The sequence below is a fragment of the Chiloscyllium plagiosum genome, chromosome 7 (assembly GCF_004010195.1).
Source record: "Chiloscyllium plagiosum isolate BGI_BamShark_2017 chromosome 7, ASM401019v2, whole genome shotgun sequence".
Classification (NCBI taxonomy): Eukaryota; Metazoa; Chordata; class Chondrichthyes; order Orectolobiformes; family Hemiscylliidae; genus Chiloscyllium; species Chiloscyllium plagiosum.
The window spans coordinates 76111457-76128309 of record NC_057716.1 but is presented as its reverse complement, the minus strand read 5'-3'; the positions used below and the strand labels follow the sequence as shown (position 1 = coordinate 76128309).

The following is a 16853-nucleotide window of genomic DNA, read 5'->3' as shown; positions in this document are numbered from 1 at the left end:
TGTTGGTGTTAAAGTCTGGAGAAAAATGCAAGAATTATTCTCAAAGTATTAAGACTGAGGATGTACAGCTATCAAGGGTTGGTAGGGATTGCAGAACTTGTATCAATTCTGGGCAATATTAACTGTTGAGCGTGTGGTGATTAAACACAATTTGTGCAGAGTGCAATATTTAAGCACTTAAAAACAAATATATATTTTGACTTATATGCATGCTCTGTCCCAAGAGGGACCTGTCATGCAAATTGGAAACCTTTCTGAAGGTAGTTTATACACAGCTTAGCTAGCTCAGCTGCTGGATATTTTGTGATGGCTTTAAGACCCTGAGCAACTTCATCATGATGCCACAGAGCATTTTCCCTTGGATATAAATTGCACATTGTGGATAAACTTATTTAGATAAAAAGTGGATGGATTGAAGATGCAAGATGAATAGAGTTTAAGTAAAAGGTCCTTGTCAATGTATCGATAAGTCAGAACCTGATTAATCTCAGATCATCATGTGTAGTTGTGTAATGACATGCAATAAAGTTCCACAGAAACCAAAGTCCAAAGACAGTTCTTGACATTGCCTTGCCCTTAACCAGTCCATCTTGAACCCAAACATTCAGGTGTGGCATGTTGTCCGTGCTTTGGACACCTTACCAAGTTTATGTAGTAAAAGTACTTTACCCAAGTGTTCTTGAAGGTGAGGTAGACAAAGGGACACAGAATTTGGTTTGTGGTTCAACATAATTTTATTAACAAAATATTCATTATTAGAAACATCATGTGAGCATTTCCCAAATTCTAACACTACTTACTCTATCTATCTTTAACCGTTTGAGAAAGGATATTATCCACATGTTCAAGTTGGGCTGCTGGAATCTCCTTTCTTTCTGATGTTAGACTGGCTCTCAAATTTGGGTCTTGCAGGAGAGATTTGATCTTCTTCTGGATTTTCCTGGGTCTGGATGGTCTTCATACATGAGTCTTTCAGTAAGCCTTTGTTGAGGGGGTGACTTCCAGATCCATATTTTTAATTCATCCTTGCCCTGGACCCTCCAGAATGGTCTGTAGCCTTTGGGATAAGAGCAGAGTTCAAATCATCAAATGGGGTGCACGTCAACAACCTTCACAATTGCTATGCAGAAGGTGCAAAGTACACATTCTCAGGCAATCAAGATGCCAGAAAGTCTGATTGATACTTTTCCAAAACACAATTCTCCAGCTGTTTATAACTGGTTTCCTTTGAATCTTTGTGATCTCTTTGATCTCATTGTGCATTGTTTCTCTGTAGCCCATAGCTACTCGCTACTGCTTAACTTAGTTTGGCCACCAATTTCTCTGGATTTGGATCAATTTAGATTGTCCATTTTTGGGCCTGTGGTCAGCATGAAGTAAGGACTAAGCAGTGAGAGCAATTAAAGTCCACTAACAACGAAGGGGAAAAGTCTGGATCAATAACCTATGAAACAAAGCTGATACTGGGCATTTAGGAAGGCTAGACCAGGAGGCTAGCAATCCTGCAATGAGTAACTGACCTCTTCAGTCACCAAAGCCTGCTCACCACCTAAAAGATGCAATTGAGAAATTTGACGGAATACTCCCATTGCGGGGATGAATGCAGCTTTCTTAATACTTAGAGTAGGCAGCACCTAGGCTCCTCGGCTCAGGGCTTGTCTATTTTGTCCAATTTTTCTTTCTTGTCTTTTCTCATTCTTCTTCTCTCTTTTTAAAAAAGTTTTCTTTTTGTGTTTTTTTTAAAGCTTAGTTTGGAGCAGCAATTACATCATTAGAGCTGTTGAGGGCTGGAGAAGAGTGGGTTGCAGACATGGAACGGAGCAGGGGACAGCCAATGTGCCCCAAGCAGAGTGGGGGACAGCCAATGTGCCCCAAGCAGAGTGGGGGACAGCTAATGTGCCTCAAGCAGAGTGGGGACAGCCAATGTGTCCCAAGCAGAGTGGGGAACAGCCAATGTGTCCCAAGCACAGTGGGGGACAGCCAGCATTCCCAGAGTGGAGGGGGGACAGCGAGTGTGCCCAGATATTTGATGGGGGTGGGGACAGCCAGCGTGTCCAGAGTGGAGGGGGGACAGCGAGCATGCCCAGAGTTTTGAGGGGTGGGGACCGCGAGTGTGCCCAGAGTGGAGGGGGGTATAGCGAGCATGCCTCAAGCAGAGCAGGATATTTGTTGGACTGGGGACTGGTGTGAGCAGCCAGTGGTTTGTGAGCCCAGTCAGGCCACATGTGGAAGCTCCGGGAATTGATCAACTTTATAGGAGGACCGTAATGTTTATCTTTTTAACTTTATTTCTTATTTTTCTAACTTCTACTACGAATAATTGTAAGATTAAGTAACTTCTTAAAACTTCTTCTTTTTGTATCTAAGATTTGTACTTATGTACTTTGTGGGGCGATATTGTACACTTTCCACTGTATTCCTGGACTTGAGTACATGGGATAACAAACCTAAACCTAATTCTACTCAAGAAGCTTAACATCATTTAAGACAATGTAGTCCCACGCTTGTTTGTGGATATGGTACCATTTACTCCCTCCAGCATTAATGTTCACTAATAATAGTGTGTATCATTTGCAAACTGTACTTCAGAAATTCACTAAAGATCCTTAGGCAGCATCTTCGAAACCTCCAAGCACCACCACCTCGAAGAACAAGGCCGGCAGATACATGGGAACACTTGTAAGTTCCCATCAAATCCACTCACCACTCTAACTTGGAAATATATCCCCCTTCCCTCAGTGTCGCTGGGTCAAACTCTTGGACAAGCTGAATAAAGGCATTATGAATGCAACAGAACTGGATGGACTAATGGTTCAACAAGCAGCTAACCACCACCTGCTAAAGGGCACAGAGAGATTGGCAATAAATGCTGGCCCAGTCAGAGAATCCTGCATCCTCTGAATAAATTAGAAAGAAACCCAAAGCAGATTCCAACTCCAAGGTAAAACTCAAAACTCTGGACTGAGAAACAGGAAAACTTCCTGGCAGTCATTTCACAGCTGTTGCCAATTTACTTGATCGAAAACATATTAACAAGCAAATTAATAAAATCTTCAGTGACAGGCTTAAGGCACATTGATTGATTGATGTTTGGAATTGTTTGAACTTTAAAGTTTCAGGACACAAAAAGTGAAATTAGTTGAATCTTTATTATTAGAAGTTTGGGAATATTGTTTTCAGTAACTACAAAACATAGAGTTTAATTGATTAAAACAAAGGATTCAAAGTGTTATGAAGATATGGGCGTACTGTACATTTAAGAGAGTTAAAAGCTAGCAGAACTACCTGACAGCACCAAGTGTTCTGAATAAGATACAATGTAAATTTTTGGTCCCGCAGCTAGAGTAGCCAGTTGCCTAGAGACAAAAACAAATTTGAATTAGGACAATCAGTTCAAATTATACCCCCTAAAAATACCAAACTCCAATCAAATTTGAATTTAGTATATTGACGATATTAAAAGCCAATGACACAATCTGATGCTTTGGGGGTATAAGACCAGGAAGAATTGAACAGTTGAGGGCAAACTACCAAAAGACCAACAGATGTAGACTGCTAGTCAGAACCCTCTGAGAAGGTACCTGTCTAGAGAAGGAATTTACACAGAGAAAAACATCAACTGAGAGGTTATTGCTAGAAAGCAACTCTACAGAAGAAGATAAAGATAAGATTCAACCGCTGGCTGGTTTCGAAATTTGAATTTTTCAGCAAACTTAATTGGGGGTTTTATTGGACTAGTATTACAGAAGGAAAAGTAAAAGGTAGGCTAGAGGAAGTTGTAAGTAGTTGTTAGTTAATTATTCTCTGTTATACTTTAAGAAATAAAGTTGTTAATTTTTACTTTAAATAGTTCTTGGCCTCTCGAATTTTCACAGATTACTGCACAGGATAAATCTTTTCTGTGTTGCTGGTTTAAATTAAGCAGTAGGGTTTATCCCATGTCATAATGAGAGACAGAGAAAAAGAATTGGAATCTGATCACAGAGTTTCAAATTTGGTGCAAAAATACTTCAGACATCAGGAATCATCAGGGTGAATGGCATCTTTGATATAATCAAAACAAATTGACTGTTATTGTTGGAAGCCATTTTGAGAAAGATTCTACCCACAGATCATTCAGAAATCCTTCAAACACCTTAGTAAAGGACTATCTTTGTTCATCTGTATGAAACACCACATTGGTAAAGAAAAACCTAACATTGCATTACAAAAAGAAAACAGGATTGCGTAAAGGGAGATTAAAAAGTATTATCCTTCACAGTAAGAATATAATCAACAATTTCATGTGTCCACCGACAATGCACCATCTCCATAAACATGCCCATCCCCAAAGATGAGGAAGCTCATTCCATCATTGCAAAAGATAAGGATGAAGCATTCATAACAATCTTCAGGCAGATGCTCTGAGTGGATGATCCCCTTCACATTCTTCCAGATATTCTCACCACCACAGATGCCAATCTCCAGCCAGATCAATTCATTCTACATGGTATCAAGAAATGACTGGGGGCTCTGGATACTGCAAAAACAATAAGTCTTGACAAAATTCCAGCAATCCCACTGAAGACTTCTACTCCAGAAATTACTGTACCCTGTTCTAAAAGAACTACAACATTGGATTTACCCAAAAACATGGAAACTTGCCCTGTACACAAAAGTAGGATAAATCCAACCTGGTCAATTATCACCCATTAGTCTGCTCTCGAAGTGACAGAAGATGTCAGCATGAGTGCTACCAAGTAATACCTTCTCAGCAATAACCTGCTCAGTGATGCTCAGTTTGGTTTCCATCAGGGCCACTCAGCTCCTGATCTCATTACAGCCTTGGTTCAAATTTGGTCAAAAGAGTGGAATTGTAGAAGTGAGCTGAGAGTGACTTCTCTTGATATCAAGGCTGAAATTTGGTAATAAGTTGGCATCGAAGAATCCAAACATTATTTGAGTCAAAGAAAATCAAGGGTTATGGGGAAAAGACAAGAAAGTGGAGTTAAGGATTATCAAATTAGCCAGGATCTCGTTAAAAGGAACAGTAGTCTCAATGGGCTGAATGGCTTACTTCTACAACTATATCTTATGAAAATTAATCTCAATATTTTGTTAGTATTGATGATTTGGAGATGCCGGTATTTGACTGGGGTGTACCAAGTTAAAAATCACACAACACCAGGTTATAGTCCAACAGGTTTAATTAGAAGCACTAGCTTTCAGAGTGTCGCTCCTTCATCAGGTGGTTGTGGAGGACACAATTGTGAGGCACAGAATTTATAGCAAAAGTTTACAGTGGGATGTAACTGAAATTATACATTGAAAAATACCTTGATTGTTTGTTGAGTCTCTCATGACCATGATAGTTTCACTTCTTTCATATGTAAATCACAAGCCCTTTTTTAAAAAAGTTAAATTCTCAGGTTAACTGTAACAATTGGTGTCAGCCAGATAATATGTTGAAGGTGTTAGCCCCCGTGTTCCCTGTCTGTGCCATAATGTTTAGACTGATTCTAATCTAAAAAGTGAGTTAACAGAGTCTTACATGGATTCATGTAGTTTTTGAGCAAAGTACAATGTAACTCTGCAAGTACAAATTCACCCCATAAACGTAAATGTATTTGTGTGTGTGTGTGTGTGTGTGTCTGTCTGTCTGTCTGTCTGTCTGGAGTGAGGGGTTGTGAGTGTGAGAGAGAGTGTATATGTGTGTGTATGTGAGTGTAAAGTGCACCCTCTCACAGACTTACACACTTTACACTCCAAGGATTGGATGTGCATGGCATTACCGACTACCTGTCTACTGAGTTAGAGGTTCTTATTGTTGTTGTAATTTTATTAAATTGACTGATAGGACTTAAGTTTCCTACAAAGGTACAGCACACTATGTCTGCATGAGGAAACCAATAAAAGCATTGCCATTGATCATTTTATCTCAGAATCCTTGGAAAAATTGTTAAAACCACTCAAATCTCCCAGATTTGTGCATCAGCTGAATGCAGGCAAAGAGAATAGTGTGGCTAATGCCAGGAAAATCCCTGATGGGGCTTCAACAATGCAGTAACTGATAAATATATGGTTGCTGTAAACTCAACAGCTGCAAGTAAAGCATCCAAAGGTGCTGAGAACTCTCTAAATCAGGTACAAATTGGAACATCTCAGTGATGGTATCCCTATTGAACTGTCTTTAGGCATTGGATCCTTCAACAGATTGAAGTAGTTTATTCTTTTCTGTAAAGCTTTTTCTGGGAGCACTTGTGGTGCAGTGATATCTAGCTCAGGACTAGGAGGCCTGGATTCAAATCCTACCTGCTCCACAGGTGTGTAATAATAAAATAGATTCATGTTGACATAGCTGTACTATCTGCAATTAGCTATGACATAGCTATACACCTACAATCTGTGCTAAATTGACCTTTCTTTTAAAAAAATTCTTCTCTGCTGCTTTTAAAATATAATCCATGAATAAAAGTGACATAATTAGCTCTAATTTCCCATGTTTACATTCCATATTCTAAGCATTTCAGTACATGCATTTGACCATTTGTTTACAATTCTGTTTCCCTTTGCGTCTGCTCACCTTTAATGCCTTGTTCCATTACCACAGAATTTTTATTTATAACTGGTTAACTTAGTTTTGTTCCTCTATTTCACTTTTTACTTCTGTACATTATCCTTTCCACTAAATACTTTTTAATTGGTATATTAAACCCATCTTTTTATAAGTAATTGACTTTCTCTAGCAGCTTTTATTTTACCTGTACCTTGCATTTCTGGTTTAATTGACTCATCATATCTCTGCTGACTCACTTTAGCAGGTCATTAGCTCCCTTCCTGTTCAGATATTGCCCATCTTTCTGGAATATCTCCCATTTTCAGCAAACCTATTACCGAAGACCAACTTCTAAGTTTACTTCCTAAGTGCTGAAACTCCAATTGCTTGACTTTAGAGCTTTTTCCTAATGGACCATCACAATGTGTTGCTTTCTTTATTGGTCCCTTTGCTTTGTGTTTTTATTCTTTCACGAAAAGTAGTTACTGCCTGGAAAATCAGTATTTGTTGCTCATCCATAATTGTCCTTGATAAATTGGTGGTGGTGAATGCCTGAAATCCATATGATGTCAGTGCACAGTGTTTTTAGGCAAGAACTTCCAGGTTTTAGACCCAGCAGTGAGGAAATGATGTTACAGTTCCAAATCAGGATAGTGTATAATTTGGAGGGGAACTTGCAGATGAGGGTGTTCCCATTTGCCTCTCTGGTTTATCTAGGTGCTAGAGGTCCCGGGTTTGTAAGGTGTGGTCAAAGGAGCTTTGGCACATTGCTTCAGTGTATCTTGCATATTGGGTGAAACATGGTGTAGCAGTAATGGCATTAGTTCAGTAATCCAGAAGACCAAGCTGACACTCTTGAGACATGGGTTCAAGTCCGACCATGTCAGCGAGTAGAATCTAAATTCATTAAACAAATCTAGAATGTAAAGCTAATTTCAGGAATGGTGACCATGAGAGCAGTTATTGATTGCACTAAAATCCATCTGGTTCACTAGCACCTTTTAAGGAAGGAAGTGTGCCATCCTTAATTGGTCAGTATTACATGTGACTCCAGACTCATAGCAAGTCCTTAGATAGCAAGAAAACTGCTCAGGACAATTAGCAATGGACAACAAATGCTTGCCTTGTGGCAAGGGTCACAGCACAAGGCAAAATAGAAAACTGGAGATGGCACATGCTGCTGCTGTTGTACACAATACTGCGGGAAATGAGTGTTGAATATAGCAGATGGACTGTTGATCAGGCAGTCTGCTTTGTCCTGAATGCTATTGAGCTGTATTTGGAACTGTGCTCATTGAGGCAAGTGTAGAATATTTCATCGCCTTCCTGGCTGGTGCTATGTAGATTGTAGACAAGCTTTGAGGGAATACGAGATGAGCTGCTGATCAGGGAATTCTCAGCCTCTGATCTGCTTTTGAAGCCACAATATTTGCAATATTGCTCTATCTACATTGCTGGCCAATGGTAACCCCAAGAATGTTGATAGTAGGAGATTCAGCAATGGTAAGGTCCTTTAATATGAAAAAAGAGATGCTTCGATTTTGTTTTGTTAGAAACTATCGATAATGACACTTATTTGAAGTAAGTTTACGTGGTAAATATCAGTGCAAGTCTGAATCTCTTTCTAAAATCTCCTTTATCTGAGCACCTGGAAGACAATGACTTATTAAAATATTTATAAGATTGAGATTTATAAGCTTGCTATGTTTTCGGGTTGTATTTAATTTTGAATAAAACAAAGGTGGTCACACGAATATTCTGAATTCTGCCTTGTATTAGGCCTGGGAATTATAATTGTTAAAGATTAAAAGTAGGCTCAGAATCTTTTTTTGGAAAGAGGATATCTGATGTTTGCACTTGGGCACAATGGCAGCAGCATCAGCTTCTATAGAGGTTTGACAACCTACGTCCAAAGTCCCAGAAAGTTGTTTAGCGTTACTTGTTGTAAACTGGTCAACTTTAAATTGTTCATTTGGCTCCAAAGCCAAATAGAGTTAGGTCTAGAGAAACAGTTTTTCAGTATTTAAACCTGAATATAAAAACTGTGTGATGAACATAGACACGGAGGTGGGTTACAAGCGAGGCTGAAAGGATGGGGTTATGGGCTTTCCTGAAGACATTATTAAAACTCACAGATAAGATAGCTGAGCAAGATCAGAGAGAGAGAGAGCGAGAGAGAGAGAGAGCAAACAGTTAGAGATTGTAGGTCACTGCCCAGGAATACAGAGTGACAGCTCACACTCACATTGACGAGATTGGATTCACCAAGACCCAGAAGGATGCTAGGTGTTTCATTCAGCTGGAGCTACAGGGAGGATCTCTAGGGAGAAAAGAATCTCCCTTTGGAATACAGTTCTGGGATTAAAAATTATCAAGCTGAGGAAGAAAAGGAATCAAAGAAATATTTAGGAACTAATAATTTCTTTGGACTAATCCAGAAATTCCAACAAGTCCTCAGGAAAGACTAATAAAAGTAGAAAAAGCTTGAGAAACTCAGCAATCTAGCAGCATCTGTAGAGAAACAGTTTTAATGTTTCAAGTCCAGTGACCCTTCATCAGACAGTTCTGTTAAATTTCCGTGTTTATTTCAGATTTTCAGCATCTGCAGTTCTTTGTTTCTCTCATAGAAGAGTGTTTGCGCTAGAGTTTAAGTTGACTCGATAAATAATGTTTTGCCAGTCTGTTTTAGTTCAATTATTAAAGCAAAACATAAAATGTTGCCTTGGCTTCCTTTCAGATATCAATAAAAGAATTTCCAATTTCTTTTTAAAAGTTAACAATTCCAACAGGGATTGTAACAAAAGTTTTCAATCTACTCAGTCTATACTGTAAAACATTGTCTTCACCACTAAATTGTTGTTCTTCTCTTCAGCCATCAGACATTTTTGACACCATTATGACCTTTTTAATAATCTCACTTGGAGTCCTTCCTACAGGAAGTCAGTACTTCAGATTTGCTGACTTGGGTGTCATGCTCTAGGTGATTTTACCTGATCTGTGGATTGTCACCTTCCTTCCTCTGTCACTTCCAGCACCCTACCTCTTAAAAGGCTGGAAACTCATTCTCTACCTTTTCTCCAGCCAAACCTGAAGCTGTCTGTCCTCAACCTCCACCCATTAGTGTTGGATTGTCCTCAATTCAGCCTCATGTCCTGAGTATCGTAGTTTGTTGCTTCATCTGATCTCTAATTCAGACATTTCCACAGATGGGTTTGACTGAGTTTGTATCTGCTACTCAAATCTCAATCATGACACTTCTTTGCTGTAATGCTATTGTTGCAATAAGTGTTACATAAAATGATTCATGTTATTTAACTAGTTCAATTAGCTTCCATCTTTGATCTGAAATCCTATCTAGCCATTCAAAATGCTATTTTCACTTTATTCCCACCTTGTACTATTATCCCATTATTCAATTATCACTTTACTCCATGATGTGCTTTCTCCTTCAATTTGATACCTGCGGAGTTAATTAACCATTGAAGATGAATTGCAAACTTCAAGTCGTTTCTGTACAATGGAGATTTGGAAGCCAGAATAGCAGTAACAAACTTCTGTACATTTCTGCAAAATATTTTCTAGAATTCAGCAACAATGGTCACTCTGTGGTGCAGCCTTTGTGTTTCCTTTTGCCCAGAGTACATATTTAACTACACTAACTAGATAAAATATAGCAGGAGCCAAAAGTAAAACAAAGCAGCTTCGGCACGATATTTCAGCTTGGTACAATACATCACATGTTCCTCTCAATGTCAGAAGATAGAGGAATGTACATTCTCCTGGATGAGGCTTTGAGCTATAATCCAACAGACAAATTTATTTAACATCAAGTAGGTAGCCAAGAGTATATTGAGTACAGACAGTATATTTCAAATGATTATAACCTTTACTATTCTCCTTCAAAGGTCAAAGCAATAAGTGTGCTTATCCTGTACTAGCCCTTAATCTAAACTTGATCCTTGACATATAGCTGCTTCAGTCAAATGCGGTCAAGGACGTGCTGAGAAGTTGAGTGCTTTGAAGACCTCAGATTGACAGTCAACTGGAAGAAAGTTAATTGTTGATGTGTAATTCAGAACTTGTTCAGTATTTATTGGAACTTAGAAGAATAACAAAAGACTATGACCACAAAACCTGACTGTACAGCACTGGATTCTTGATACTTCATTTAAAGTTTTCAGTAGAAAATGGCAAAAGTGCTTCAAACTTCTGGCGCAGTCTGAATTGGTAAACATTTTGGTGTGTTGTTGGGAGTGCATGCTGTAACTATCCAGTGAGGGTAGATTATAACATCAATGAGTGTATAATCCTGCTTTGACATTAACAGTTCCATGACAACTTCAAAGTACCAGCTAATACCATGTTGCAAATACATACAACTAAACATTCAACAACAAGAAGAATTTCCCAACACTACTAAAAGGAGTCATTAATTACTTTCAGGTTAGTTGCTGATCTGTTTTGACAGGCTGCTTCTTATAACTTGTAGGTTGCTCTAGGTTTTCCACTACTAAACATGATGCAGTCTCCAGGGTTTACTGTTGCTTGTTAAGGGCTCGGATTTGACTTCAAGGGTTCAGGTGAGATCACTTGCTACAATTCATTGCTGTTGTAGTTACCATCACCCTTGGCTTGAGTAAGCCAGCGATTTTGAACAGGGGCAAATCATGGCTCCATGCACTCATCCTTTAAGAAAAGATCACACTTTCCATTACTGGAGTATCCTTGACTGGCTATAATCTCTAATTGTGCACCAATTGCACTATAAGAGAGGGTGAAGGGTGTCAGTGTGCAAAGTGCAACTTGTTGGGGTAAGGTACTTGACATGGTTGAAGAACAGAAACTGTGTGTAAAGTATGAGGCTTTTGATTTTTGATGGTGCTAAACATGCGAGGCTAAAGTGAAGATATAAATATGAGGTACAAGACATGATTGATAAAGGTTTTTGGGAGGTGAATAATGAGGGTGAGTGCACTGTGTAGTGTGAGGGAAGTAGTGCAGTAATTTTATTCATTAAATTGAACACTCGAGTAAAGTCATCAAACTTGTTCCAGCACTAAATCCAGGTTCTCACACCTAGACTCCAGGCATTAACCTACACAAGTATGTACTGCCATTACCTTTTCTGAGATTGTCTGGTGGTTTTCCTGTTGATAGAAGATGGCTTTCCTTCTGTCCACCTGCTTCAACAAGAGCTCTCGTACATGAAAGAACATTGAGGTAAATTCTCTGCCATATTATGCCATCCTTTGCCTTCCCCAGGCCCAAATCTCAATTGCAATGAATTTTATGAATTCAATTCCTGCTAAAATGTATCTTCCTCTTTACAGGCTGCACACTAGCATAAAGGAGCAGAGGCTAATTGACTCTTGTGCTTACCTCTTAAAATTTGTGTCCTATACTTAGATATACACTCACCTAAATGCATGCTCAGCAATGACTGTATATATTTTCTCATTGACTTGTTCAGAGATGTTATAATACACGTCTGGAGCAGATGAGACTTGAAGTCAGGCCTCCGAGTTCAGCAACACTGAGTGTACACTGCGATCATTAGAATGAGCAGGCAATGCAAAATCTGAGTGCTCCCAGCATTGCAACTAAAGTGCACCACATAGTCATGCATCACAATCCCTTTTTGGTTATTATCCAATTGTTTTCACCTTGGAATTGTCTATATTTTTTATTTAGCCTTTCACCAGAAAAACAAGAGAATTCATAGCTGGAGTAAGCGATTTATGGGCATTTATTTTGTTTAAAACGTACAATTTGGGAAATATACACTCTTGTGAGTGAGCAACAACTTACTGAACATAACTATATCCAAAGAATGTTGAGAGGATATCTTACTTGGAGACCAATAGACTCAGGCTCCAGTTCCACAAAATGTAACGTCACTACGGCATAGCTCCCTTTTTATGTGTTCAATAGATATTCTTAGAGTGTATTACTCATGAATGATTCATCAGCTTCTACGGCCATGTCAAAGATTACAAGCTGAACCTTACATTATTTAAGCAAAATTAAGTTAGGTTTACATTTATTGTCGTGTGTACTCAAGGACAAAAGTAAGGAATACAGTGAAAAGTTGACAATGTCACCACACATGGTGCCATCTTAGGTACAAAGTACCTAGGCACAAAATCTTAGGTACAAAAATAGAGAAATAAAGAAACAAGTTACATTACATGACAAATATTCATAGTACAAGTAAAAATTAGGAAAATAAGAAATAAAGTTAAAAAGCTGAACATCAGGCTTTCTATAACGAGCTATAATGTTTATCTTTTTAACTATATTTCTTATTTTCTAATAAAAATGTCAGTTGTGTCAAGTTTATTGGTAGGATTTTCATTGCTATACCTTGCTTACTTACAGCCCCCATCTGACCATGTGACTATCCCAGAACAACTTATCAATCAGCAGAAATAGCATTGTAGACATAAAGCCATGGCACAAAGCCAATATGGCTGATACTCCCTTGCACACATAACACAGTTATCGCACATTAATTGCTGCCTCAGCATGAGGCCACAATTTACTTGTCCTTAGCTATATCCCACCTGAATACCCTCTCTAGGTCACTGAAGACATGCCGCTTTTAAAAAAATGAATGAATGATTTTATTATCACGTGTATTTTATAATGAGAAAAAAAGAAAAATATAGTGTAAAGTTTTTCCACTGTCGCTGTGATTCAGTGCCATTTGAATAGTTTTAAAAGTAAGAGAAAAAGAGAATGATATAGCTGAAAAAGTGTCCTTCAATCCTAAGCCAGCACATAATCATCACCTGTACCACCATCCTTCCTTCACCACCTCGCCACTGTCTACACCAGACCCAACTGACATTGAAGTAGGTATTCTTCAGCTAGGCCATTATCAGTATGGGAACATCTCACACAGGCCAACTGGACAATTCCAAACTTAACTTTTAATTTACAGCTTGCAAAATAGATCACAAAAAAAGTGAAGAGAGGTTGTAGTTTGCCCACACAATGCAAATCAAATGCTGGCATCATGATCGATGGCTATTCCATGTTTGTCTGCTGCACCTAGCTCTCATCTGCTGGAGCTGGATATTAATCAGGTCCTGTCTGGTTTGTAGTGCCCAGTACAGTGAACTCTGTCATGCACAAGGAGTGCTTTCTCCTTCTCAATGTTCTTCTCCTCAGAAGACTGCTCCCATTCCCTCAGTTTCTGAGCATCCAAAACCTTGTCTCATTGCCTGCTGCAGTTGTGCAGAGCACAGCACTACAGGATGATGGGGCGCACTTTGTCCAGACTATACTAGAGGACCCTCCCTTCCAGAGTGCTCCAAGTAGCAGAAGCGCATTTTCAGTAGCCCTATTTGAGTCTTAGAGATGTACAGCATGGAAACAGACCCTTTGGTCCAACCCGTCCATGCCGACCAGATATCCCAACCCAATCTAGTTCCACATGCCAGCACTCGGCCCATATCCCTTCAAACCTTTCCTATTCATATACCCATCCAAATGCCTTTTAAATGTTGATACTGTACCAGCCTCCACACTTCCTCTGGCAGCGCATTCCATACACGTACCACCCTCTGTATGAAAAAGTTGCTGCTTACATCTCTTTTATGTCTTTCCCCTCTCACCCTAAACCTATGCCCTCTAGTTCTGGACTCCCTGACCCCAGGGAAAAGACTTTGTCTATTTATCCTATCCATACCCTTCATAATTTTGTAAACTTCTATAAGGTCACCCCTCAGCCTCCGACGCTCCAGGGAAAACAGCCCCAGTCTGTTCAGCATCTCCCTATGGCTCAAACTTCCAACCCTGGCAACATCCTTGTAAATCTTTTCTGAACCCTTTCAAGTTTCACAACATCTTTCTGATAGGAAGGAGAGCAGAATTGCAGGCAATATCCAAAAGTGGCCTGACCAATGTCCTGTACAGCCACAACATGACCTCCCAACTCCTGTACTCAATACTCTGACCAATAAAAGAAAGCATACCAAACACCTTCTGTACTATCCTATCTAACTGCGACTCCACTTTCAAGGAGCTATGAACCTGCACTCCAAAGTCTCTTTGTTCAGCCACACTCCCTAGGACCTTACCATTAAGTGTGTAAGTCCTGCAAAAATTTGCTTTCCCAAAATGCAGCACCTCTCATTTGTCTGAATTAAACTCCATCTGCAAATTCTCTGCCCATTGGCCCAACTGATCAAATTCCTGTTGTAACCTGAAGTAACCCTCTTCGCTGTCCACTACACCTCCAATTTTGGTGTCATCTGCAAACTTATTAACTGTATCTCTTATGCTTGCATCCAAATCATTTATGTAAATGACAAAAAGTAGAGGACCCAGCACCGATCCTTGTGGCACTCCACTGGTCACAGGCCTCTAGTCTGAAAAACAACCCTCCACTACCACCCTTTGTCTTCTACCTTTGAGCCAGTTCTGTATCCAAATGGCTAGTTCTCCCTGTATTCTGTGAGATCTAACCTTGCTAACCAGTCTCCCAAGGGGAACCTTGTTGAACGCCTTACTGAAGTCCATATAGATCACATTTAATGCTCTGCCCTCATCAATCTTCTTTGTTACTTCTTCAAAAAGCTCAATCAAGTTTGAGAGACATGATTTCCCACGTACAAAGCCATGTTGACTATCTCAAATCAGTCCTTGCCTTTCCAAATATATGTACATCCTGTCCCTCAGGATTCCCTGCAACAACTTGCCCACCACCGAGGTCAGGCTCACTGGTCTATAGTTCCCTGGCTTGTCCTTACCACCCTTCTTAAACAGTGGCACCACATTTGCCAACCTCCAGTCTTCCGGCACCTCACCTGTGACTATCTCAGCAAGAGACCCAGCAATCACTTCTCTAGCTTCCCACAGAGTTCTAGGGTACACCTGATCAGGTCCTGGAGATTTATCCACCTTTGTGCATTTCAAGACATCCAGCACTTTCTCCTTTGTAATATAGACGTTTTTCAAGGTGTCACCATCTATTTCCCTACAGTCAACATCTTCCATATCCTTCTCCACAGTAAATTCTGTTGCAAAATACTCGTTTAGTATCTCCCCCATTTTCAGCGGCTCCACACAAAGGCCGTCTTGCTGATCTTTGAGGGGCCCTATTCTCTCCCCAGTAATCCTTTTGTCCTTAATGTATTTGTAAAAACCCTTTGGAGTCTCATTAATTCTATTTGCCAAAGCTACTTCATGTCCCCTTTTTGCCCTCCTGATTTCCTTCTTAAGTACACTCCTACTTCCTTTATACTCTAAGGATTCACTTGATCTATCCTGTCTATACCTCACATATGATTCCTTCTTTGTCTTAACCAAACCCTTAATTTCTTTAGTCATCCAGCATTCCCTATATGTACCAGCATTTCCTTTCACCCTAACAGGAATATACTTTCTCTGGATTCTCGTTATCTCATTTCTCAAGGCTTCCCATTTTCCAGCCATCCCTTTACCTGCGAACATCTACATCCAATCAGCTTTTGAAAGTTCTTGCCCAATACCGTCAAAATTGGCGTTCCTCCAATTTAGAATTTCAACTTTAGATCTGGTCTATCCTTTTCCATCACTATTTTAAATCTATTAGAATTATAGTCGCTGGCCCCAAAGTGCTCCCCCACTGACACCTCAGTCATCTGCCCTGCCTTATTTCTCAAGAGTCAGTCAAGTTTTGCACCTTCTCTGGTAGGTCCATCCACATACTGAATCAGAAAATTGTCTTGTACACACGTAACAAATTCTTCGCCATCTAAATCCTTAACATTATGGCAGTCCCAGTCTATGTTTGGAAAGTTAAAATCCCCTCCCATAGCCACCCTATTATTCTTACAGATACCTGAGATCTCCTTACAAGTTTGTTTCTCAATTTCCCTCTGACTATTAGGAGGTCCATAATACAATCCCAATAAGGTGATCATCCCTTTCTTATTTCTCAGTTCCACCCAAATAACTTCCATGGATGTATTTCCAGGAATATCCTCCCTCAGCTGTAATGCTATCCCTTTTCAAAAATGCCACTTCCTCTCCTCTCTTGCCTCCCTTTCTATCCTTCCTGTAGCATTTGTTTCCTGGAACATTAAGCTGCCAGTCCCGCCATCCCTGAGCCATGTTTCTTTAATTGCTAAAATATCCCAGTCCCATGTTCCTAACCATGCCCTGAGTTCATCTGTCGTCCCTGTTCGGCCCCTTGCATTGAAATAAATGCAGTTTAACTTATTAGTCCTACCTTGAAATAAATGCAGTTTAACTTATTAGTCCTACCTTGTCCCTGCCTGCCCTGACTGTTGACTCACATTTTCTGTTCTCAACTGTACCAGTCTCAAAT

At 39.7% G+C, this 16853-nt stretch overlaps 1 long non-coding RNA gene across 1 annotated transcript in view; it reads right to left on the bottom strand.

Annotated features, from left to right (window-relative positions):
- Nucleotides 1-727: 727 nt before the first annotated feature.
- The window catches only part of LOC122552034, a 21745-nt gene continuing 5619 nt past the window's right edge, over nt 728-16853 (bottom strand). Inside the window, exon 3 of the long non-coding RNA XR_006312273.1 lies at nt 728-1057. This is a non-coding gene — a long non-coding RNA (uncharacterized LOC122552034). The remainder of the gene's footprint in view (nt 1058-16853) is intronic.